Source organism: Desmodus rotundus, chromosome 7 (assembly GCF_022682495.2).
Source record: "Desmodus rotundus isolate HL8 chromosome 7, HLdesRot8A.1, whole genome shotgun sequence".
Classification (NCBI taxonomy): Eukaryota; Metazoa; Chordata; class Mammalia; order Chiroptera; family Phyllostomidae; genus Desmodus; species Desmodus rotundus.
The window spans coordinates 34,008,528-34,034,802 of NC_071393.1; the positions used below are offsets into that span (position 1 = coordinate 34,008,528).

General features: G+C 40.0%; 1 protein-coding gene across 4 annotated transcripts in view; it reads right to left on the reverse strand.

Moving 5' to 3' along the window:
- Nucleotides 1-26,275, reverse strand: part of PEAK1 (pseudopodium enriched atypical kinase 1) — a 196,962-nt gene that overhangs the window by 31,459 nt on the left and 139,228 nt on the right. The window lies entirely within an intron of this gene.

Consider the following 26,275-nt stretch of genomic DNA (forward strand, 5'->3'; position numbering starts at 1 on the left):
ACACTGACATGATAGCTGTCACAATACTATCTAACAAAGTTGTTTCAAGTGAAGTTAAAGATAAGCACTACTAGAGCAATAGTATGGAAAAAAACTAAATGAATTCTTTGGCCAACCCAATAAGAAGTCAATGCCTTAATTCAAAATGATAGGAGAACACAAACACTGAACAAATAGTTAAATATTAAAGGCAGAGCTCATTACTTGCTGGGAAGAATAAATGTGAATAATGTCTCAGCCTTTTTATGCCAGAAGAACAGGGTGATGGACTGCGTTCTCAAAAGGAGTCCATATTCTCTGCTCCCGAACCACGAGAGTACTGTTATCTCACACTGGCATGTGAGGAGTCGGAGATATTAACACAATTGTGTTGTGACAGAGTCAAGATAACAGCATTTGTGAGTGAAGAAATACTTGAGAGTATTATTAAAAACAATTAAAACTAGTAATGAGACCACTAGACAGGTGCTCAGAAGATACTGCTGTTCTTTTAACTTTCTTCCAAAGTTACCTTATATTCTATACTTACTGCATATTCTATACTTACTGCATATTCTATACTGGCCATTTTCCACTTAACACACACGAATACAATTTCATAAATCATGTTCTTTTATTTCACTACAGAAATGGATTCTGACACCGCCTAAACTGGTCTACGTGTAAGATTCCTGTGATTGTAGTATATATGCACAGTCAACAGCTGTCCCAAACATCATTCACAAACTCCTATGTAATTCCGTTTTATTTTGAGGGGTATATAAACTGTGATTTGAGAGACTATACTTTTACTTTTGAATATTAGACAAGCCCTATGTGCAGGGTCAATCACCTCTGCTTCCTTTCCAGTATTTATGCTTACAAGACAATAAGATGCCTATGTGCATGGTCAGCGACACCTTGGAGCTCACTGTATAAGGGAGGACCATTATCTTTTTTTGAAGACAAAGAAATATACCAGGAAACTTTTGTAAAAGCTATTAAAGTTAGCATTGTTACTGAGGCCACCACGTAATAGCTCATCAGAATTAGAGCACCATGCTCTGTTGTAGGTTGGATATGTCCCCTCTCCCAAAATATGCTGAAGTCCTAAACCCTGTTATCTGTGAATGTGACCTTATTTGGAAATAGAGTCCTTTTCACAGTAATCAAGTTAAAATGAGGTCATTAGGGTGGTCCCTAATCCAATATGACTGGTGTCCTTATAAGAGCAAAACGGTACCTGAAGGAGGACACACACACGGAGAACACCCTGCGGTCACAGAGGCAGAGACTGGAGTGAGGCGGTGCAAGCCAAGAATCCCAAGCACTGGGGGCAAGATGGCAGAGGAGTGAATGGCAGCCACACTAACCTGCTCCCAGGACCAATCTGGAATTACAACTATATTGTGGACAAATCACCCATAACAAACAACTGAACAATAGTGACAGAGAAGCCTTATAACCTTGGAGAGACAGAAGAATCATCTTCAGCACTAACTGATTGGTAAGGAGTGTGGTAGAGACACGAGAGGGCTGGCTGGGGGCCAAAAGGTGGCAGCGCCGGAGGGATAATTAAGCAGCCGGGTGGATATCCCTATAAGAATGGGGTCTAAACTCTAAGCTGGGATGCCCAGCCTCGAGCACCAGATAACAACTCGTGGCGAAAAGCGACAGGGTTGATCTCTGCCAGAGATGGACGGCTAGAGATGCAAAGAGTGCTTTAAAGAGCCAACGCAATTTTCATTTGCAGCCACTTACCTGGGGCTCCGGCAAACGCAGGGGCAGAGTGGCTAGAGATGCCTGAGGAGAGACTGGGGACGGAGGCTTTGGGCAGAGACCTGAGAGAACAGACGCTGAGCTCCCAGTGCTGAGTCACCCCCCATACAGCAGCAGCCATCCTGCTCAAGCAGACCGCTCCCCACTGAGCAGCAGCCTGAGGGGAAACAAGAGCCCCAACCCCTGGAGGAGTTCTGCTCCCTGCCTGCCCAGGGGGTCTCAGCCTGACTGCTGAGTGTGGAGTGACTAGATGAAAACTGATGGAGACAGCTATAGTCAGCACACCTCTGGCCGTCTCAGAGCAGGCTGCCTAACATCAGATGGGGTTAACGTCTGACATCACCTGAGGGGGATGCAGAAAGAAAAAACAATGGTAAACACTAGAGTCTACCAAGACGAAACCCACTGTGGTCTTCTCCAGGATTAACGATATTTTCTTTCCTGCATAGCTTTTTAACATTCACTTCTTGTCCAGCAAGTTTATGAATATTAAGTCACTAGAATTTATAGTATAGTTTACTTCCCTCTTTTCTTGTAATAGTCTTAATCTCTTTACACCCTTATTAATAGTGGTTCATTTGCTATTGTTAGTGGGACTGCAGGGAGGGGAGATATTTTTGTCCATGTGGACTTGTTCCCTGGGCTTTGTGGTTTTGTTCAGGCAGCACCTGTACAACAGCATACAACACGTGGTGGGTGGAGTTACCCTCACAACCAGGTACAGAGAAGGACTCACAAAAGAAGGACCCAACAACAATCAAAAACCAGTTTCACCCCGAGAGTCAGTATAAACAGCATAAATGGCATCCCAAAAGCATGCAGTTCAGGAGATCAAGGAGACTGCACCACTGAATCTCACAGGTCTCCTACCATACAAGCGCATACCACAAACTCAGGGAGTCAGAACAGATCAATTTAAGACGCAGAGGCTAACAAGGAGAGTATCACAAACAATGGGAAGACAAAGAAACAAACCCCAAAGGAAAGGAAAGGAGGAAGCCTCAGAAACAATGCTAAATGAAACAGAGGCAAGTCAACTATCACATGTTGAGTTCAAAGCAGTGGTTATAAGGAACTTCAATGAGCTCACTTAGAATTACCAAAACTACAGGGAAACTACGAGGAACTTACTGTAAACTATATCAACATAAAAAAGGAAATAGAAACTATCAAGAAGAGCAAATGGGAAACAAAGAATACAATTTCTGAATTGAAGAACACAGTAGAAAGAATCAAAACTAGGCTAGATGAAGCAGAGGATCGAATCAGTGAGCTGGAGGTCAAGGTAGAAAGAAAATCCCAGAAAGAGCAATAAAAGGAAAAAAGACTCAAAAAGAACGAAGAGGGGTTAAAGGAACTGCACGAAACATGAAGCACAATAATATCCACATAGTAGGGATACCAGGAGGAGGAGAAGAAGAGGAGCAAGGGATAGAAAACCTGTTTGACAAAGTAATAATGGAAGACTTTCCTAATTTGATGAGAAAAAAAGCCACACAAATCAGGAAGCACAGAGGGTCCCAATCAAGAGGAACCCAAAGAGGGTTCCACTCCAAGATACATCATAAATAAAATGGCAAAATTCCAAGACAAAGAAAGAATCTTAAAGGTAGCAGGGGAGAAACAAGAGGTAATATAGAAGGGAGTCCCAGTAAGACTAGCAGCTGACTTCTCAATGGAAACGCTCCAAGCCAGAAGGGAATGGCCAGAAATATTCCAAGTAATGAAAACCAAAGCCCTGCAACCAAGACTACTCTATCCAGCAAGGCTCTCAGTTAAAATGGAAAGTAATATAAGGAGTTTCCCAGACAAAAGAAGGCTCAAAGAATACAGCTCCTCCAAACCAGCTCTGCAAGATATGCTAAAGGGACTGCTTTAAGAACAGGAAGAAAAAGAGTGAGAGAGGAACACAGGTACGAAGGGAGTAAAATGGCAATGAGTAAGTATCTATGGATAATAACCTTAAATGTAAATGGATTAAATGCCCCAATCAAAAGACACAGAGTAGCTGAATGGATAAGAAAACATGACCTACACATATGCTGCCTACAAGAGACCCAACATACAACAAAGACCTACACAGACTGAAAGTGATGTTTGGGAAAAATTATTCCAAGCAAATAGACAGGAAAAAAAGCCAGGGTAGCAATACTTGTATCAGACAAAATAGACTTCAAAACAAAGGCCATAAAGAGAGACCCAGAAGGGCACTTCATAATACTTAAGGGAAGATCTGTCAAGAAGACATGTACTTGAAAAACATGCACCTGACACAGGAGCACCCAAATATATAAGGAAGACCTTGGAGGACTTCGAGAAAGATACAGACAGCAATGCACTTAACTCTAGGGGATTTTAACACCCCACTGTCAACAAGGGATAGACCTTCCAAATAAAGTATTAACAAGGATATTGAGGCACTGAACAAGCCCCATATCAAATGGACTTAAATGATATATATATATAGAACCTTTCATTTCAAAGGAGCAAAACACACAATCTTTTCAAATGCACATGGACCATTTTCAGAGACAGACCACATGATAGGACACCAAACAAGCCTCAACAAAATCAAGAAAATTGAAATCATATCAAGCGTTTTCTCAGACCGTAAGAGACTGAAGCTAGAAACCAACCTCCAGGAAAAAACTCAAAACCACTTAAATTCATAGAGATTGAATAGCATGGCTTAAACAATGAATGGGTTAGGAATGAGATCAAAAAGAAATCAAAAAGTTTCTGGAAACAAGTGAAAATGAACTCACAACAGTCCAAAATGTATGGGACACAGTAAAGGCAGTCCTGAGAGGGAAGTTCAAGCGATACAGGCCGACCTAAAGAAGAAAGAAACATCTTGAAATACAGAACCTAGCGTTACAGCTACAAGAACTAGAGGAACAACAACAAACAAAGCCCAGAGCGAGAAGGAAGGGAATAACCAAGATCAGAGCAGAATTAAATGACATAGAGACTAAAAGAGCAATTCTAAAGATCAATAACCTAGGAGCTGATTCATTGAAATGATAAACAAAATTGACAAGCTTTTAAGCAGACTCATCAAGAAAAAAAAGGACCCAAATAAACAATATCTGAAATGCAAGAGGAGAGATTACAACTGATACCACAGAAATACAAAGGATTGTAAGAAATCAATACAAAGAACTATACACCAAGAAATTTGAAAACATAGGTGAAATGGAGAAATTTCCAGAATTACATAATCTTCCAAAACTGAATGAAGAAGCAGAAATCTTGAACAGACCAATAATAATCGATGAAAACGAAGCAATTATCAAAAAACTCCTGGCACACAAAAGCTCTGGACCAGACAGTCACACAAGACAATTTTACAAAACATTTGAGGAAGAGTTAATGCCTATCCTGTACAGACTAATCCAAAAAATACAAGAAGATGGAAGACTTCCAAACTCTTTTTATGAAGCCAGCTATATCCTAATCCCCAAACCAGATAAAGACACAACAAAAAAAAGAAAACAACAGGCCTATATCACTGATGAACACAGACACAAAAATCCTCAACAAAATATTGGCCAACTGCATCCAGCAAAAAATTAAAAAGATCATACACCATGATCAAGTGGGATCCATCCCAGGGATGCAAGGATGGTACAATATTTGCAAATCAGTAAACGTAATACATCACATAAACATAAGCAAAAGACAAAAATCACATGATCATATCAATAGATGCAGAAAAAGCATTTGATAAGGTACAGCACCCATTTCTGATAAAAACACTCAGCAAAGTGGGAACAGAGGGAGCATTCCTCAACATGATAAAGGCCACATACAAGAAACCTACAGCCAACATCATACTCAATGTGCAAAAACTAAAAGCTTTCCCACCAAGATCAGGAACAAGACAAGGATGTCTGCTTTCACTACTCCTATTCAACACAGTATTGGAAGTCCTAGCCACAGCAATCAGACAAGAAAAAGAAATAAAAGTCATCCAAATTGGAAAGGAAGAAGCAAACTGACATTGTCTGCAAATGACATGACAGTGTACATAGAAAATCCTATAGACTCCACCAAAAAACTACTCAACCTACTAAGTGAATTAGGCCAAACAGCAGGATAAAGTAAATATTCAGAAATCAAAGGCATTTTTGTACACCAAAATGAAATAGCAGAAACAGAAATCAGGAAAAAAAAAATCCCATTTGATATAGCAATAAGAAAAATAAAGTATCTAGGAATAATCCTAACCAAGGACATAAAAGACCTATACTCAGAAAACTACACAACACTGAAGAAAGAAATTAAGGAAGACACAAGCAAATGGAAGCATGTACCGTGTTCATGGATTGGAAGAATTATCATCATCAAAATGTCCATACTACCCAAAGCAATGTATAGATTCATCGCATACCTATTAAAATACCAATGACATATTTCACAGACATAGAACAAACATTTGAAAAAATTTTATGGAACCATAAACAACCCTGAATAGCTGCAGCAATTTGAGAATGAAGAACAAAGTAGGAGGGATCACAATACCTGATATCGAACTGTATTACAAGGCCACTGTAATCAAAACAGCCTGATTCTGGCATAAGAACAGACAGATAGTCAATGGAACAGAATAGAGAGCCCAGAAATAAACCCATGTCTCTATGGTCAATTAATATTTGACAAAGGAGCAGAAGAATAAAATTAAGTAAAAATAGCCTCTTCAACAAATGGTTTTGGGAGATCTGGACAGCTACATTAAAAAACAAAGAAACTTGACCACCAACTTACACTATATAGAAAAATAAACTGAAGATGGATTGAACACTTAAAATAAGTCACAACACCATAAAAGTCCTAGAGAATATAGGGAGGAAAATCTCAGATATTCTATCCTGGAATATTTTCACCAATATGTCCCCTAGACCAAGGGACATAAAGGAAAGAATAAACAAATGGGACTTCATCAAAATAAAAAGCTTCTGCACAGCTAAAGAAAACATCAGCAAAATGAAAAGGGAACCAACTGTATGGGAAAATGCATTTGCACATGATACCTCACACAAGGGTTTGATCCCCAAAATACATAAAAACTCACATGACTCCACTCTAAGAAGACAAAAAACCCAATTATAAAATAGGCAAAGGACCTGAACAGACACTTCTCCAAAGAGGACATACAGAGGGCCTAGAGACATATGAAAGGATGCTTAGCATCACTAGCCACCAGAGAGATGCAAATTAAAATCACAGCGAGGTACCACTTCACACTGGTCAGAATGGCCATCATAACCAAATCAACAAACAACAAGTGCTGGTGAGGTTGTGGAGAAAAGGGAACCCTAGTGCACTGTTGGTGGGAATGCAGACTGGTGCAGCTACTGTGGAAAACAATATGGAATTTCCTCAGAAAACTACAAATGGAACTGCCTTTTGTCCGGGCAATTCCACGGCTGGGAGCATACCCTAAGAATCCTGAAACACCAATCCAAAAGAACCTATGTACCCCAATGTTCATAGCAGCATTATTCACAATAGCCAAGTGTTAGAAGCAACCTAAGTGCCCATCAGCAAATGAGTGAATCGGAAAGCTAGAGTACATTTACACAACGAAATATGATACAGCAGAGAGAAAGAAGGAGCTTCTCCCGTCTCAACAGCATGGGTGGAACTGGAGAGCATTATGCTAAGCGAAATGTGCCAGGCAGTCAAAGACAAATAGCATATGATCTCACCTATAAGTGGAACCTAATCAACAAAACAAACAAGCACGCAAAATACAACCAGAGACATGGAAATTAAGAACACACTGACAGTAACCAGAGGGGAGTTGGGATGGGATAAGGGGGAAAAAAGGGGAGGATGTCAGGAACATGTGTAAAGGACACATGGACAAAGTCAAAGGAGGGTAGGATTGAGGGTGGGAGGTGGGGATGGCTGGGGTGGGGGGGATGGTGTGGGAAAAATGGAGACAACTTGAACAACAATAAAAAAATAGTTCAAAAAAAATTAAAAGGATTGATGTCCACCAGCAGATGCTAGAAGAGATAAGGAAGGAATCTTCCTTAAAGTGCTAGAGGGAGCATTGTCTTGCTAACAACGTGATTTTAGACTCCTGGCCTCCAACAGTGTGGAAGCACGAATTCCTCTTGTTCTAACCTCCCCCCACCAGTGTGTGGTACATTTCATAGTAGTCCCAGGAAACAAATTCCTGCTCCTACTGGCCAGACAAAACAGAAGGCAGGGATGGTCCTGAGGATGATAATGCATAAAGATGGTGTTTTATTAAAAGTATGTGCTGTGGCAATGCCAAGGGGAAGCACCAATATAAACTGATTGCAATTATAATATATTCCACTTACCAAGTATACAACTCTGCTGAAGAATACCTAACAGAGTTTATTCTTGTATTATTAATTATTGTATTATTTTCTATACAAACAACTGTATACTTACTTTTCCCCATCCTGTATATAGCAAACTTTATAACCCATTTCTCCACCAATGGCATGTAGCAATTTTTTAAACATGGATTAGAGCTACATTATACATAAATATAAACAAAAATACATATATATAGACAGCATGTGAACAAGAGAAAGAATATAAGAATGCTATGCTCCAAGAGGCCATGGGTGTTTGTTTTATTCATTGTTGTAACTTTATGTCAAGAGCAGGACCTGAATATAATAGATGCTCAATGAATATTTCTTGAATGACTAAATGAATAAATATTTAGGGCAGAAAAAGAAAAAGTAGAAGGAGAGGGAACACTTCCTAACTTGCAATCTATGCAGTCAATATCACCTACATACCAAAAACCAGACAATGAATGACATTACAAGAAAACTACAGACTAATATCCCTTATAAATGTAGACACAAAAATCCTCATGACATACTAGCAAAATGAATCCAGAAACATATAAAAAAGACCACATACCAGTGATTTTCAACAATTTTCATCTCATGCCACACATGAACTTTTATTACTAAAATTCTGCGGCACACCAAAAAATAATATATTTTTGCTGATCTGACAAAAAAGCATAATTGATTTTAAAAATAATAATAGTAATTACCTACCCTTTTTGTTCCAAAGTTACTTCTCAGAAGACCAGGTGCCTATATTTGTATTATGCAAGGATTTCTTTTCCGGTACAAAGAATTAACCGATCAGACACATCCTTATTATGCAAAATGGCCAATAAGATGAAACTCTATTATATGACCTATATATTTATGGTTCAAGACAAGGCATTCACACTAGAACCCTACTGCTGTGTTGGCTGTTGCCATTTTTTTATTTGACAATCTAAGGGAAGAGAGTTCAGTGCCCCTGATTAAGTTGTCAGGTAATATAGGTTTACAAAATTACCGCAGCATACTGGGTGAAAAATCGCTGCTATCCACAATGACAAAGTTGTATTTATCCTAGAAATGCAAGGTTGCTTTAACATCTCAAAATCAACATACTATACCATGAAAACAGAATAAAGGGGAAAATAAATCTCACATGATCACTACAAGAGATGCGGAAAAGAATTTGATAAATCCAACATCCTTTCATGACAAAAAACACTGAACAAACGGGGGAAATAAAGGAACACCCTGAACCCGATAAAGGGCACCTGCGAAAATCCAAGAGGTCATATCATCCTTAATGGATGCTTCCCACCTAAAATCAGGAACAAGACAAGGATTTCCATTCTTGTCACTTCTATTCTACGTTATATTAGGGGATCTAGCCAGGGAAATTAGGAAAGAAAAAAAGGATAAATGGTAGAAAAGAAGAAAAACTATTCACAGGTGACATATGTATATGAAAACTAAGAACTCAACAGAAAACTATTAGGACTAATACACCAGTTTAGCAAGGTTACAGGATACAGAATCAATATAAAAGTCAATTGTATTTCTATACACTAGCAAGGAACAACATAAAAATGAAATTAAGAAAACAATTCCATTTCCAACATCATCAGAAAGAATAAAGTATTTAGAAATAAATGTATCAAAAGAAGTGTAAGACTTATATACCAAAAACTATCAAATACTGCAAAAGGAAATTAAAGATCTAAAGAAATGGAAAGACATTTTATGTTACGGATCAGAGACTTAACATTAAGATGATGAAATTACTAACAAATTGATCTAAAAATTTGTTGTAATCCCTATTAAAATCTCAGCTGACTTTCTTGCAGAAATTGACAGGATGAGCCTAAAATTCATGTAGAAGTACAAGAGATCTAGAGTCCCCCCCACCCCCAAAAGTAGTCTTCAAAAAATAACAAAGTTGGAGAACTCACATTTCCAGATTTCAGACCTTACCTCACAACTACAGTAATCAAGACTGAGGAGTGCTGGCATGAAAATGGAAACACAGATGAATGAAACAAAATTCAGATCCCCAGTTCATGGCCCATCGATTTAAACCAGGACATGAAGACAATTCAATGGGGAACAGTCTTTTCACCAAATGGTGCCGGGACAACTGGGTATCTCCATGCAAAAGAATAAAGCTAACTCCCACCTCATAGTCTATATACAAATTAACTCAAAATGGATCAAAGATCTAAATATAAAGAGCAAAATTATAAAACTGTTAGAAGAAAACATAAATCTTTTTTACCTTCAGTTAAGCAATGGTTTCTTAGATATGAACCAAAAGCACAAGCAACAAAAGAAAAATTAAATCAGAATTCATAAAATTAAAAACTTTTGTGCTTCAAAGGACAAGTTCAAGAGAGTGAAAAGACAACCCATAGAATGGGAGAAAATATGTGCAAATTATGTATCTGAAAAGAGACCTGTATTAACAATTTATAAATAACTCTTACAATAAAAAAAGGATCCCATTAAAAGTGGGTGAAGATTTTGCATAGACATTTCTCCAAAGAAGATACACAAATGGCCAATAACACACAGAAAAGATGTTCATCACGTCTCAGTAGATAAATGCGAATTAAAGTCACGAGGCGCTACTTTATAACTCATAAAAAAGATGAACGAGTGTTGGTGAGGATATGGAGAAATTCAAACCTTCACACATTGCTAGTGGGAATCTGAAACTGGTACACAAATGTTTACAGCAACATATTCACAACAGCCCCAAAGTGGAAATGACCAAAATGTCCATCAACTGATAAATAAATCAGTATTATTCAGCAAAAGAAATGAGGTGCTGAAACATGCCACAATCAGTATGAATCTTGTAAATACTGGGTAAAGTGAGAGAAGCCAGTCCAAAAACACCATTTATCATATGATTCTACTTATGTGAAATGTCCAGAAATATGAAAATTCAAAGACCGAGAGTAGATTAGTGGCTGCCAGAGCTGGGGGAAGGGGAGAAAAAAGAATGGAGAGTGACTGCTAGCGAGTTTCGGTTTAGGGTGATGAAATGTTCTGGAATTAAATACAGGTGATAGTTTTAAAACTCTGTGAATATACTAAAACTCATTAAATTGTACACTCTACAAGGGTGTATTCTATGGTGCATATATTATATCTCAATAAAGCAAATCAACAATCCATTCTTAGAAACCAGCATAAATTCCACTTTCAGTCACATCTTCCCATTCCTTTGTACTCTTAACATTCCCAAGGATCCAAAGGCTTCCGTGAGGCCTCCCCTGCAGGGCCACCCCAGCCCTATTTTGGACCAGCCAGTGTGAGAAGTCAAAACCATAGCTTACCTACAAGATAACAGAAGTACGCTTTGTAACAAACTTGCATTTCCCAGTTGCTGACTGAGATCTTTCAGACTTGAGTGCAGTAAAGGTCAGCAACAGTAAAATGCACTGGCGCCTCCTTGTCACCCTTACCCGACAGCTGCGCCAGTCTCCTGTTAACCACTGTCTCCAGTTTTGCCTCCTTCATCATAGTAGCCGTTAGATTTTTCTTTTTCAAACACCAAAGCTGAACATGGCATCCCTCTACTTAAAAAATTGTCCTTGACAATCTGAACTTGATCCTGAAGACAGAATTTTCTTTGCAGGCCTTTCATGACCCAGCCCTGGTTGTACCTCTTTCTCTCCCAGCGTTTCCCCTTGTGTCTTAAAGACAGAGCGAACAAACTGCACCAGCACTTCCGGCTGCTTCGTGCTGTCTGTGTCTGTGCTCACCTCGATCCTCTTCCCGGAGTGGTTTCCCTTTCCTCTTACCCGAAAATGTTCTGCCTCAGAAGAGTGTTTCTTACGCCACTCCCCAAAATCGACCTCTTCCCTCAGCTCCATCCTGTGAACACTGAGCACTTGACTTGTGTCTCCGTCTGGATCTCCTACAGGACTGCTCACTGAGGGCAGAGATCTTCTCTCACTTGTACACCCAGGGCACCGAGCAAAAGTCTGGCCGAGAGAGGGATGAAGGTGGGAAGGAAGAAAAGGAGGACGAAGGGAGGGAGGCAGGAGGGAGAAAACCAGAAACAGGGACTTATTCTCCCTGCTTTCAACGTGGACACTAGACAGCCCTTCATAGGGTGCCATATTCTACCCATTTCTCCAAGTTAGAACAAGAATAACCACGGACATGGAAAGAATGCAGGATTCCCAAAGTGCTTTTGTTTTTATTACCTCAGAACAGGCAAGTGTCACAAGGTCAAGGTCACCAGCAGCAGCTCTTTAATGAGTATCAGAAGAGGTGGAAGAGGGCTGATCATGCACTTCCCACCACCTACAGATAAAGTCCAAACTCCTCAGCAAGTTGGTCAAGGCTCTCATCTTATTTCTCATCAACCCTTCCAAACAAATCACTTACTTCCTGTTCTTTTAATATGCTCCACATTTTAATTTAGTTTTACATTTCTGCCTTAGTCAAGGCTTTCAGCTCAAACCAAGCTGAAGCCAAGTTCAAACTAAGCCAAGCTCAAAGGCCCTTCCTCCTCCACTGAAGCCCTCCCTACTCTCTACTCCACAGCTCTGGGCTGGGAGCCGCCACCCCTCTTCCCTCTGGGTTCTCCTAACACTTTTCGTTCCATTATAGCATTTTTAGCCTTTATAACGGGTCTGTTTTTTGTTGTTTTTTTTTTTACATTCTTTCAGAACCTTGCGTGGGGCAAGATATGCAGCAAGTATGGAGTAAATGGCTGCTGGGCTGAAGGACAAAGAGCAGAGTGGGTCACTATTTCAAAACAAAATCGGACAGGACAGCCAAGGCACCAAGGCAATTCTCTTGCCAAGCAGAGCGGAATTTCATCTCCTGGGAGTTACGGAGGTTTCTACGTGGGAACCGAAGCTTCTGCATTCCAAATGATAGCACAGGCATTCCACAGGCCTTGCAAGTCGGCCAAGCCGTTCTTCCAAAGCCTGAAAGTGTTTTGTGCTTTTACTTATTTTTTCCCTTCAAGAAAGACAAGTTCTACTAGCTGAATTCCAATCGTCTGGGTCAGTGTTTCAAAAGCTTGATATTTTAGCTGCTTTTATTTTAAACATTTAATCCTGTTCATTTCCCTCAAGCTGGGCTTCAAGCAGGCCTGATGTAACATCTCATATTCTGTATTTCTGTGGTGTACCAGCTCTCTGAAAAGAGAAAGTAGACCGTGTTCTAAATCTGCCTTGCAACAGACAAGGGAAGTTCTTTGGGAAAAACGTGTTTGACTGAACTGCACTCACACGTTACTCTCTTCCCTTTTTGAGCCTCCGCATGCTGTGTACTTTCTCCCTGCTTAAAAACGTCTCTGGACTTACAGAAGGTGCACTCACATCACCTGCTGAAAAGCAAATGACAAAAACTGGATTAAAAGGGAATATTTAATGAATCTACTTCAAAGAAGCCAAAAGAGTGTTAAAAACACCTCAGCAGGAAGATAATTAATAATATGGGGCTCCTAAAACTTACGAGACTGGTATAATAAATAGAAAATAAGAAAAATATTATTTCTAAAGATCAACATTTTAAAAATGACTGCATATTGAAAAACTCAAAATAACAACTATCACAGAGGGCTACTTACTAAAAGACACCATCACGGAAGACACACTAGGGACAAGCCACAGCAAGTGTTTGCTTTAAGACCTGAAAATCATTACAATCTCAGGGTGCCAGGGATTAAGGCAGCTACCAATGGCCCATTTGAATAGGAGCAGTATGCTAATGAGTACAACTAGCTCTTTATTCCAAAAAGACAGGAATATCATTGGCTCCCGGCCTGTCTCCCTGCCTCCAATCACCCTGTAGGTACCCAGAACGATCTTCTAAAAAACCTTTTATGGGACACGATCAAGATCACAGACGAGGGCTCTTCAGGGCATCTCCACTTCCTACAGGTAAGACACACTCATTGTGACACATACGCGCTATCTACGATCTAGCTGTGCTCCTCCACTGTCTCATTTTCTCCACTCTTGCCCCTTTCATGTAAACCTCCCTGAATTAACTACCTGTAGTTAACTGAACATTCACTTCTTTATCAAACTCTTTTGTACATACCTGTTCCTCGACCTGGAACACCATCCCTTGCTTGTAAGCCGGCAAACAACTACTCTTCTTTCGAACTTTGCTCAAAACCGTAGTGACCCTCTCATAGACTCCTCTAGGCAGAGGCTTTCATGAAAACTTGACAGGCCTGTATCCCAAGCATCTATCACATGGGCTCCGAAGAGTCCAGCCCCGAGTCTGTATTTCCCAAAGACCTGCAGTCCTCGAAGACAGCAACGCTATTTCCTGTGTCTCACTTGGTTCCCAGCAGGTAGTCCGTGTTCAAAAATTTTTTGCTGACTGGAAGTATTAAAGCCAAAATAAGCAGAATATATCTTTCTATTTCAATTGTAATTTCCATCTTCATCCCTATTTTTTTCTCAGGGCTTGTGACTAGTAATACAGATGAGTGGGAAACAGAGGACTTAAAAGAAGGGATGACCATCTTGAAACTGGGAAATAATATTGGAGTTTACAAATGTAGACACCACACAGCCGGAACTGTGCGCCAGCTTAGTCAAGGGAGCAGCCTCTCCCTGGCTCAACCTAGTGCTCGCTTCATCAACCTCAGGCAGCAGGTACCAGCAGTTTACTTAGTCCAAGGAAGGGCCCTAATCTACCTGGGCAGTATTGCTGTGCCAGGACCCACCGCTGTCAAATAAAAGCACCAACTGGCAAACCACAGGGGACATCAGCTTCAGGCCTAATAACAAAACTGAGCTCCGAAAACCACTTTGGGCTCAAACAAAAGGATACGCAAACTACTTTAAAGAATGTCAGTGGTACAGCAGTTGATAGACTCAGTTTTTATAAGATGTTATTAGTGAAATCCTCTCTAAGAGCAGACATTATGTAATTTGGGGTAAGTTATCTGTGTAATGTGAATATTGTACTCTGCCAACTAATTCCAGTGTATGGAGAAGTATTAAGTGTGAATACAAGTAATTTAAAAGATGAGGACTATGGTTTCTTCTTGAATAAAAATAATTACATTTTAAAAAATTACAACAAATGCTAAAACATATGTTCAAAGCTATCTCAGTTTTTTTTTTTAACACCCAGATAATCTAATAATGTGTTATTCTTTAATCTTTGGTTCAAGTCATTAACTATACATTGTATGGGACAGTCTCCCCCACAGAAGTGCCTCAATGATTATTTGCTGAGAAAATGAACAAATGATACTGTATTCTTCAGAATGATTTTTTAAAGCTGCTATTGTAATGATATTATTCCAATATCAAGGTCAGCAATGGAATGACATTCTTTTAAGTATATCTCCTCCTTGAAATTTAACACTGACAAGCAGAAGGGTGCTGAAGGACGTGCTAGAGACAGAAGACTGTCAGGTGTTTTCCTCCAGTGTGAAGGGAGCAGCCTTAAGAAGATGCTCCAGGTAAACAGGACAAGAAGTATGGACGTGCACAAAGAAAACTGAGGCCGAGCTTACATGACTCCACGATGAGGAAGCCCCTGGATTAAGCCTCCTGTTAGGAAAAGAAAGCCAGCTAATTAATGGAACACATAACCTGGGACATGAAACTTTCCTACAGGAACTTTGCCGAGGAAAGCTTGATTTCCCTAACCTGGGAATCTTATAAAGTCAAATGTAAAAAATCAGTTTTAGTTCATTCATTCAGACACGTTCTTAGCACCTACAGCATGTTTTAGATAAGGTGCTAGGTTAGCAGGCGCACAGAGAGAGGAGCAAGCCAAAAATCTAAGGGAGACTTCATAGTTCTTTATAAAAAGCAATGTACAGAGTAGTTTAAGTTGCAGAGTGAGGGTGAGTCAACACCAACTTATTCCAACAGAGAAACGTCATTACAAGTTACTGATTAGCAGGCTGATAAAGTGGTCAGGTGTGTCACACAAAAAATTAGCAATATTTCTAGGTATTTTGAGATAGACATAAGAAACATGGGGAAAATGTCGAAGGTCTAATTTAAAAAATATTCTATCACTTCTTTGGGAAATCATTTTAGGTGGCAGATACCCTACTAAGTTCCGTTTGGGGAAGAGCAGAGTGTGTTCAGTAATTTCATACCGCTCCCACCCAGAGTGAAACAATCTTTCTGTAAGGGGCGACCTCGTTGAGTTCGTGTGAAGGTACATAAAGACCAGTGTGACTCTTGTACCCACAGAAGACGATGTAAATCCCCCAAAATAATTGATTCTTTAAAGCAGTGCTGTCCAACGGAATATTCTGTGACGATAAAAATGTTCTGCATCTGCATGTCCAATACAGTAGCTACCAGCCACACAAAGCTACTGAAATGTTGCTGAGGAACTAAGTTTTTAATAACATTTTAATAAATTTAAATGTAAGTAACATGATGTGGCTAGTGGTTACTGACCATATTAGTGCAGCTCTAGAATCTAATAATCCAGTTATAAACAAAATACAGTTTGCTTTATTTATGCTAAGAACAAGAAAAAGGGCATTAGTCAGCAGCCTTTTGTGGAAAAGGCTGAATCACAACAGCTCTTATGAAACTGATAGAGGACTCAAGAGCTGGAAAATTGTAGTTTAAGGCAAATAGTTATAAGCCTAGTAAGTAATGTATATGTTAAAGCTTTTGTTTCAGATCCTACAGATAAGGCCCATCCTGGCTCCTGGTGAAACAGCTGACCGCCTGGGGACAAGTGGAGGCTCCCGGGCCCTTGCATTGCAGGGAGAGAAAGACGACCACTGCCCCTGGGAACAGCTAACTGCCCAGGACAGGGATGTTGCAGTTTCTTTCACCTAATCCTCCCTGAACTTCAAACCCCCTCACCGTACCTGGTTTATTTATTCCCTGCTATAAAAACCTTGGCCTGGAAAGAAAAGACAAGATGGTCTGTTAGGGTATGAACCTGCCTTCTTCTCAGATCACTGGCCATCTGAATACAGCGCCCATAAAATTCAATCTCTGTCTCTGCTTATTGGGTTTGGTAGTGACAGGTAGGGACAGCCCGAACGCCTCTGTCTTTTCTGGTTTCAAAACCACACTGTGGTAATGAGACTGTGTCAGGGGAGAGGTCTATGGAAGATTCTGAAGTACGGTAATTAGCATATTCCAGTGGAGGTTTTTCTTTTCTTTGAACTTAATAGTTTTCAGAACTAAGAAATGCGGGAACTACAAGACAAATCCAGTGTCCCTTGTTTTACCATAAGTAGCAGACTTTGGGGGACTGGATCTGTCAGCTTCATTGCTATTATTTGTCATCTCTTTTGGTCCCTGTTGGCCACCCTGGAGTCCTGTATCCTGTATCATTTTCACACCCTCAGTCAATAATTGTGCAGGAGGGGAGAAGATGGTGGCAAAGTAGGTGGGAGCTGAGCCCATTTGCTCATGCACCCAACTGGGACACTTAACTGGTCTTTTAAAGGACAAAGGATGCTTCGAAACAGGAGATAAGGAGGTTTTATAGGAGGGTGGGAAAAGTCCTTGGTCAAGCAAAGTCCCCAGACCTGGCACCAAAAAACCACAGCCCCTGCAGGGAAAACATCAGAGGAAAGCCGGGCCAGTGACAGCAGCCTAGGCACGCCCTCTGGTCCCAGGGCAGGCAAATCTCAGACCTTCCCCAGGAGACACTTCAAAGGGTAAAGTCGCTGAAGTGGGTGGGGGAGAACAGACACACAGGCGCACACGCATCTGGCAGTGCCCCCAGCTGGGGCAGAGGCTGCTGGCTGGGACAGTGCCAGAGAGTGGTGGGGATCCTGGTGGCACCTTGAGCTGGGAGATGAGGTGGACCACCACTAGCCCTGTCTCACTGAAACAGACTCTGGTCTTGCCAGAGAGTTGGAGTGTGTGCAAAGCTGGTCAGTGGCTTGGAGCAGGAGCGGAGCCCAAAAGAGACTTTTTTCAGAAGGGGAACTGCTGTGCACTAGGAAGGGACCTGGCGAGTGCAGCTGCTGGGCTATCAAGGTGGGAGGACTGTGGGAACAATTTGCTCCCACGATTTGCACCTCACAGACTGATCAAAGGGGTGCAAAGCAAGGTGGTTTATCAGCCTGGCACAGCCAGGCAGAGAGGACAGTGCAGGCTGCACAGTGCTCAGAGGGCGCGGGGCTGGAAATGGGGCACTGTGATTACTGTAGCCCAGGCTGAACCCACTTCCACCCCCAACCACCAGAAAGGAAGAACGGAGCCCAACCCACTGCCACCTGCAGGAGACGGGAAGGTCTGCAAAACCAGCAGCACAGGCTAACAGCCACCTTTTTTTTTGTCCCCCCCAAGAGTAAGACAGTAAGACCTGGAGCTGAGACAAAACCAGAGACAGCTCCAAAAAGAAGTCGGAAGGAGAACACCAACAGCTGAGTCAAATTTCACCTTGTTCTTCACCAGAACTTGCATTTAAAAAAAATTTTTCACTTTCTTCTTGTCGTTTACTTAGGTTTTTTTGTCTGTTTTGCTTTGTTTTTCTCCCTTTCACATGGCATGCTAATTATTCTTTTTTCACTTCACTCATATTCCAAATAACTCCTAGTGTTGGTCTTTTACTTTTTAATTGCTTTATTCAGATTATATAGGATTTACATTATTGTTATTCCAAACCCCATACAGCACCCTTCCCTGGTCGTAATGCATTTCGCCATCTTCCTGAGCTTTCTTACTGGTGCAGTGAACTTTATTCTCTCTCACACTACAGCACGTTCCCATCCCTCACTCTCACTCTTTTTCCTCCATCTAACCTCGCAGAAACACTCTTCTTTTCTCCCGTCAGCTCACACTCTTTTGCCCCCTTATAAGAGCCTTCTGCCTTTTCCATCTTTACAAACAGCGGCCAGTCGGGGGAAAGGCCACCGTCACTGCTTCAATCCCCGGCACAACTCTCCTTTGCTCACTACTCCTTGTACTTTAAATCCCACAGAGTGCTCTCCCCGTCTCACTCCACTCACCTCCCCTGCCCCTTGTCAGTACAGTGAGGAATTTTATTTCATTTTCCCCTTTGTTTTCCTTCGTCCCCACCCTCTCAACCTGGGCTTCACTCCTTACTCTTATTAGTCAGCTTCCTCCAACCTCTCAATATCATTTTCCTTTAAGGAAGCATCTCATATTTACTTTTTGCTTTTGTATAATATTCTTATTCCTGTTTAACCTTATTAAATTTCACTCAGCTGTCCTTGCTATTAACCCTGCTGTGGTATTTCTGCAATTTTGCTCCCGCTGGTACAACAACTTTTCAATTTGACTTCAAACTCAGAGTATACTCTTCCCATTCCTTACCCCACTGTTCCCACAGCCTTCCGTGTTTAACTTACATTTAAAATTTTGTTCTCTCCCTTTCTTCGCCTTGGTTCTATCCCTACTCTTACCAATTCTCTTCCTTCTTACTACTCAGTAACATTTACCCTGTTCTAGTCATCCAGTATTCCCGTTGTCATATCTTATAATATCCGCAATCTCTCTTCGACTCTATCAATACTTGCTCCATTGCGGTTGAGATTGCTGATGTGTTCTTACACTCAAGGCAGAATCTCAAGGGAGGTTCTTACTGCTGGCTAAGTTTGGTTGTCTGGTAATACTGCTTGTTAATCAACACCAGAACAACAGCAAACAAGACAAGGTGGGATTGTGACCACCAGTAAACCCGCTGGAGGGGAGAACCCATCAACGAAGGAGCCACCAAGAGGCAAAACCCAAGTACAGAGCGAGAGCCCACACAAATGGAAGGGCAACCCTACAGCATCCAGACAAGGAGATCAAAGAGCCTGCACTACTGAGCCCCACCACAGAAAACCTCCCACAAAAGTCCACCCCGTGAAGAGAGCTGGCAAAACGAGCACCTCGAGATGCAGAAACAAAAAAGAAAGTCACCTATAATGGGGGGAAGAAAGGAACAACAATCAAAAGGAATGGAAAAATCCCCAGTAAAAGAGCTAATTGAAATTGAGACAAGCAAACAGATACAGAATTCAAAAAAATGGTTATAAGGATGCTCAAGGAACTCAGTGACAACTACAAGGATGTGACCGGGCCCTACAACAACATGAAAAACGAAATAGAAAGTATAAGCAAGAACTAGGAAGAAATGAAGAATACAATATATTTAATTAAAAAAATACACTAAAAGGAATTACAGCAGTCTGGGAGAAGCAGAGGACCATATCAGTGAGCTGGAAGACAACGTGAAAGAAATACTCAAAGCAACAAAATGAAAAAGACACAAAAAGTATGAGAATAGCTTAAGGGAACTTTGGGACAACATGAAATGTAACAAAATTTGCATCATTGGAATACCAGAAGGAGAAGAAAAGGAGCAAGAGAGAAATTTTGCGTGCAAAAGTGATGACAGAAACTTCCCTAACGTGGAGAGGAGAAGCCACCTAAGTTCAGGAAGCACAGAGGGTCCTGATCAAGAGGAACGGAAAAAGGCCCATTCCGAGACACATCATGCTTAAAGTACCGAATATTAAAAACAAAGACAGTCTTAAAAGCAGCAAGACAGAATCAGAGTGTAACGTACAAGGGAGCCCCAAAAAGACTAGCAGCTGACTTCTCAATGGAAACGCTCCAAGCCAGAAGAGAATGGCAAGGAATATTCCAAGTAATGAACCAAAGGCCTGCAACCGAGACTACTCTATCCAGCGAGGCTTTCAATTAAAATAGAAGGTGAAATAAGGAGCTTCCCAGACAAAAGAAGGCTCAAAGAATACACCTCCTCCAAACCAGTTCTGCAAGAGATGCTAAAGGGACTGCTTTAAGAAGATGAAGAATAAGAGTGAGGGAGAGGGGATATAGGTACAAAGGGGAAAATGGCAATGAATAAGATCCTACCAATACTAACCTTAAGTGTAAATGGATTAAATGGCCCAATGAAAAAACATAGGGTAGCTGAATATATAAAAAAACATGACCCACACATATGCTGCCTACAGGAGGCCCAGCTCATAACAAAAGACCTACACAGATTGAAAGTGAAGGGTTGGAAAAAAATATTCCAAGCAAACAGACAGGAAAAGAAAGCTGGGGTAGCAATACTGATGTCAGCCAAAATAGACTTCAAAACAAAGGCCATAAAAACAGACACTGAAGGACACTTCATAATACTCAAGGGAAGAATCCGTCAAGAAGACATAAACATTGTGAACATAGATGCACCCAACACAGTAACACCCAAATATATAAGAAAAATCTTGGAGGACTTCAAGAAAGATTTAGACACACTTATACTAGAGGATTTTAACACCTAACTGTCAACAATGGATAGAGCTTCCAAACAAAATATAAACAAGGATATTTGTGGCACTGAATAACTCACTACATCAAATGGATTTAACAGATACATATAAAACCTTACATCCAAAAGCAGCAAAATCTACATTCTTTTCAAATGCACATGGAACATTTTCAGAGATAGACCGCATGACAGGACACAAAGCAATCATATCAAGCATTTTCTCAGACCACAAGAGCCTGGAACTAGAAACCAACCTCAAGGAAAAAAGTCAAAAAAAGTGAAATTCATGGAGATTGAACACATGCTATTAAACAATGAATGGGTTAAGAATGAGATCAAGGAAGAAATCAAAACGTTTCTGAAAACAAATGAAAATGAACACAAAACAGTCCAAAACCTATGGGACACAGTGAAGACAGTCCTAAGAGGGAAGTTCATAGCAATACAGGCCTACCTAAAAAAGAAACATTTCAAATAAATGAGCTAACCCCACACCTACAAGATCTGGAGGAACGACCAAAAACAAAGCCCACAGCGAGCAGACAGAAGGAAATAACCAAGATCAGAGCAGAATGAAATGACAGAGAGACTACAAGACAATCCAAGGATCAATACATGCATGAGCTGGTTCTTAGAAAGATAAAATTGACAAGGCTTTAACCAGACTCATGAAAAAAGAGAGAGGATACAAATAAATAAAATCAAAATGAAAGAGGAAAAATTACAACTGATTAATGAAAAAGATAAAAAGAAAAAAAAAGAAGTTACAACTGGTGCCAATAAAATACAAGAAACATAAGATATTACTGCAAACAACTATATGGAAGAAATTTGAAAACCTGGGTGAAACGGACAAATTTCTACAAAAATATAATCTTCCAAAACTGAATGAAGAAGCAGAGAGCCTGAACAGACCGATATTAGCTAGTGAAATTGAAGCAGTAATCAAGAAACTCCCTCACACAACAGCCCTGGGAGGGACCGATTCGCAGGAGAAATGTACAAAACATGTAAGGAAGAGCTAACTCCTATCCTTCTCAACCTATTCCAAAAAATCCAAGAAGAAGGAAGATTCCTAAACTCTTTTTATGAGGGCAGCATCATCTTAATCCCGAAAGTAGATAAAGGCACAACAAAAAAGAAAACTACAGGCCAGTATCGCTGATGAACATAGACGCTAAAATGCTCAACAATATTGGCAAACTGCATCCAGCAATACATTAAAAAGATCATACACCATGAGCAAGTGGGATTCATTCCATGCATGCAAGGATGGTACAAAATTTGGAAATCAATAAACATGATACATCACAAAAACAAGAACAAAAATCACATGATCATATCAATAGATGTGGAGAAAGCATTTGATAAGGTACAGCACCCATTTCTGATAAAAACACTCAGCAAAGTGGGAATAGAGGGAGCAACCTCAATATAATAAAGGCCACATATGAGACCAACAGCCAACATCATACTCAAGGTGCTAAAACTAAAAGCTTTCCCACTAAGGTCAGGAACGAGGCAAGGGTGTACATTTTCACCACTTCTATTCAACATAGTATTGGAAGTTCTGGCCACGTGATCAGACAAGAAAAATAAAAGGTATCAAAACTGGAAAGGTTAAGTAAAAATGTCACAGTTTGCAGATGACATGATAGTGTACATAAAAAACCTAGAGAGTACACCAAAAAAAACTAGTTGACCTAGTTTTAAGTGAATTTTGTAACACAGTACGGTACAAAGTCAATATTTAGAAATCGAAGGCATATTTGTAAACCAACAATGAAATATCAGACACAGAAATCAGGGAGAAAAATCTCATTTGTCCTAGCTACAAGGAAGATAAAGTACCTAGAAATAATCCTAACCAAGGAGGTAAAAGACCTATACTCAGAAAACTACACAATACTTAAGAAATAAATTAAGGAAGATACAAATAAATGGAAGCATGTACCATGTTCATGGATGGTAAGAATTAACATCAATATGTCCATACTACCCAAAAATCTGTAAAGCAACTTACAGATTCACCACAAATCCCTATTAAAATACCAAGACATATATCATAGATATAGAATAAACATTTAAAAAATTTATATGGAACCATAAATGACTCTGAATAGCCCCAGCAATTCTGAGAAAGAACAAAGTAGGAGGAATCATAATAGATGATATCAAACTATATTACAAGGCCACTGTAGTCAAAACAGTCTGACATAAGAACAGACACATAGATCAATGGAACAGAATAGAGAGCTCAGAAATAAATGCAAGTCTCTGTGGTCAATTAATGTTTGACAAAGTGGGCAGGAGCATAAAATGGAGTAAAAATAGCCTCTTCAACAAATGGTGTTGGGAGATCTGGACAGCTACATGCAAAAAAATAAAACTGGACCACCAACTTACACCATACACAAAAATAAACTCAAGATGGATAAGAGACTTAAATATAAGTTGCCACACCATAAAAGTCCTAGTGGAGAACATAGGCAGGAAAATTTCGGATTTTCCACGGAGCAGTATTTCTACTAATATGACCCATAGATCAAGGGATATAAAGAATAAACAAATGGAACTACATCAAATTAAAAATCTTCTGCACGGGTAAAGAAAACATCAGCAAAATGAAAAGGGAACCAACAATATGGGAAAACTCACTTGCCAATGATACCTCAGACAAAGGTTTGATCTCCAAAATATATAGAGAACTCACATGACTCCACTCCAGGAAGACAAAGACCTCAATTATAAAATGGGCAAAGGACCTGAACAGACACTTTTCCAAGGAGGACATACAGAGGGCCCAGAGACATATGAAAAGATGCTCAGCATCACTAGCCATTAGAGAGATACAAATTAAAACCACAGTGAGATACCACTTCACACTGGTCAGAATGGCCATTGTAACCAAATCAACAAACCACAAGTGCTGGCAAGGTTGTGGAGAAAAGGGAACCCTAGTTCACTGTTGGTGGGAATGCAGACTGGTGCAGCCACTGTGGAAAACAGTATGGAATTGTCTCAAAAAACTGAAAATGGAATTGCCTTTTGACCCAGCAATCTACTGCTGGGAGTGTACCCTAAGAATCCTGAAATACCATTTCAAAAGAACCTGTGCACCCCAATGTTCTTAGCAGGGCTATTTACAATAGCCAAGTGCTGGTAACAGCGTAAGTGCCCATCAATAAATGAGTGGATCAGAAAACTGTGGTACATTTACACAATGAAGTACTATGCAGCAGAAAGAAAGAAGGAGCTCCTACCCTTCATGACAGCATGGATGGAACTGGAGAGCATTATGCTAGGTGAAATAAGCCAGGCAGTGAAAGACAAATACCATATGATCTCACCTATAAGTGGAACCTAATCAACAAAACAAACATGCATGCAAAATAGAACCACAGATATGGAAATAAAGAACAAACTTGTGACCAGAAGGGAGCAGGGAGGGGAATAAAAAGGGAAAGAAGGGGAAGTGTCAAGTCAAGGAACACGTGTAAAGGACCCGTGGACAAAGACAAAGAGGTGGTGGGAAAATTGAATGTGGGAGGTGAGGGTGGGTGGGGCAGGGGAGAGTAATGGGGGGAAAATGGGGACAAGTGTAATTGAACAATTAAAAGAAAAAAAATAATTGTGCAGGAAGCCCAACAACTTTTTGAGTTTATATTTTGTTGTTCTGTTTATTCAATGTTTCTACTAGGCATTTAAAATAATTTGTATTTTACTTTACATTTTTGGACTGGCACATCAAATATATTTAAGGAGGAAGCTATAGTGTATTTGGGGGGAGAAATAAAACAACTTCACAATTATCAAGCACTTCTATGTACCAAATACTTCTGTCACCGTCAGCCCTACAAAGCAGGTGAGGAAACTATAGCTCAGGTACAGCAAATAGCTGATCCACAGTCATGCAGGGGGGCAGGGACATCGCTATCATAAGAACCAAATTTGTTTGATCTCCCAGACTTGTTTTTTACCTACTACACTATACTGCTTTCTAAGCCAATTTTACAATGTAATTTTCAGAAATAAATTCCACAATAAAAATCATGGTAAACCTCAACTTTCCTCACTCAGTTTCTTTGATCGGTCCATCCATCCTTTGCCTCATTGAAAGAAAGAAACAAAAGGAAAGTAAAGGAAAAGCAAAGAAAAGAGGTATTTATGGAATGGTTCTGGAATATTTGAAGGATCTAAGGCTATGCATGAGGATATTTTGTTTCTTTTCAGTTTTTAAACAGTTTTTTAAACGCTATCAGGGCTTTAAGTTATAAGAAATTACCCAAGAGGAGAGTTTAAAATTTCATGCAAACTGTTGTAAAGTATTTCAAAAGTTCCAAATGCCACCTAAAATACTTGTTCCATTAAGAAAAATAACAATAAAGAATAAACGACAACAAAAATACCATCAGTTTGTAAAATTCATGGAGTCAACCCTGTCTATTACTCAGTTATTATTTTACTCACATGTAAATCCTTCCCCACAAAGCAACTCACCTCGTGCAGTCCAGTACAGCCACGTGAGCGCTCACGGAGCACTAGGCAGCATTCTGTGAGCGCCACATACTTTTATAAGTAAAGCAATGGTTAGAAAGAAAGCTATTTTTTTCTGATGGGACATCTATGACGTACGGTTTTGGTATTCTAAATAATCATAGTATTTTTTTTAAGTCTTAAATTTTGCATCTCAAATTAGGTAACTTAAAAAAAAAAGAAGACAGCTACAGGGAGATAGCTGCAGCCCTGCCGTATTTCTCAATGATTTGGTGGTTTCAATCATTAGAGTCTGGTGGTTAAGACCTATGGGTTCCAATTCTGGTTCAATCCTTACTGGTCCTGTGACTTTGGGCAGGGCACTCTGACTCACTTTCCTCATCTGAAAAATGGGGACAATAATTCCTAAAGTCACTGTGAGGATTAAATGAGTTCAAATATGTAAGGTTCTTGGAATATTA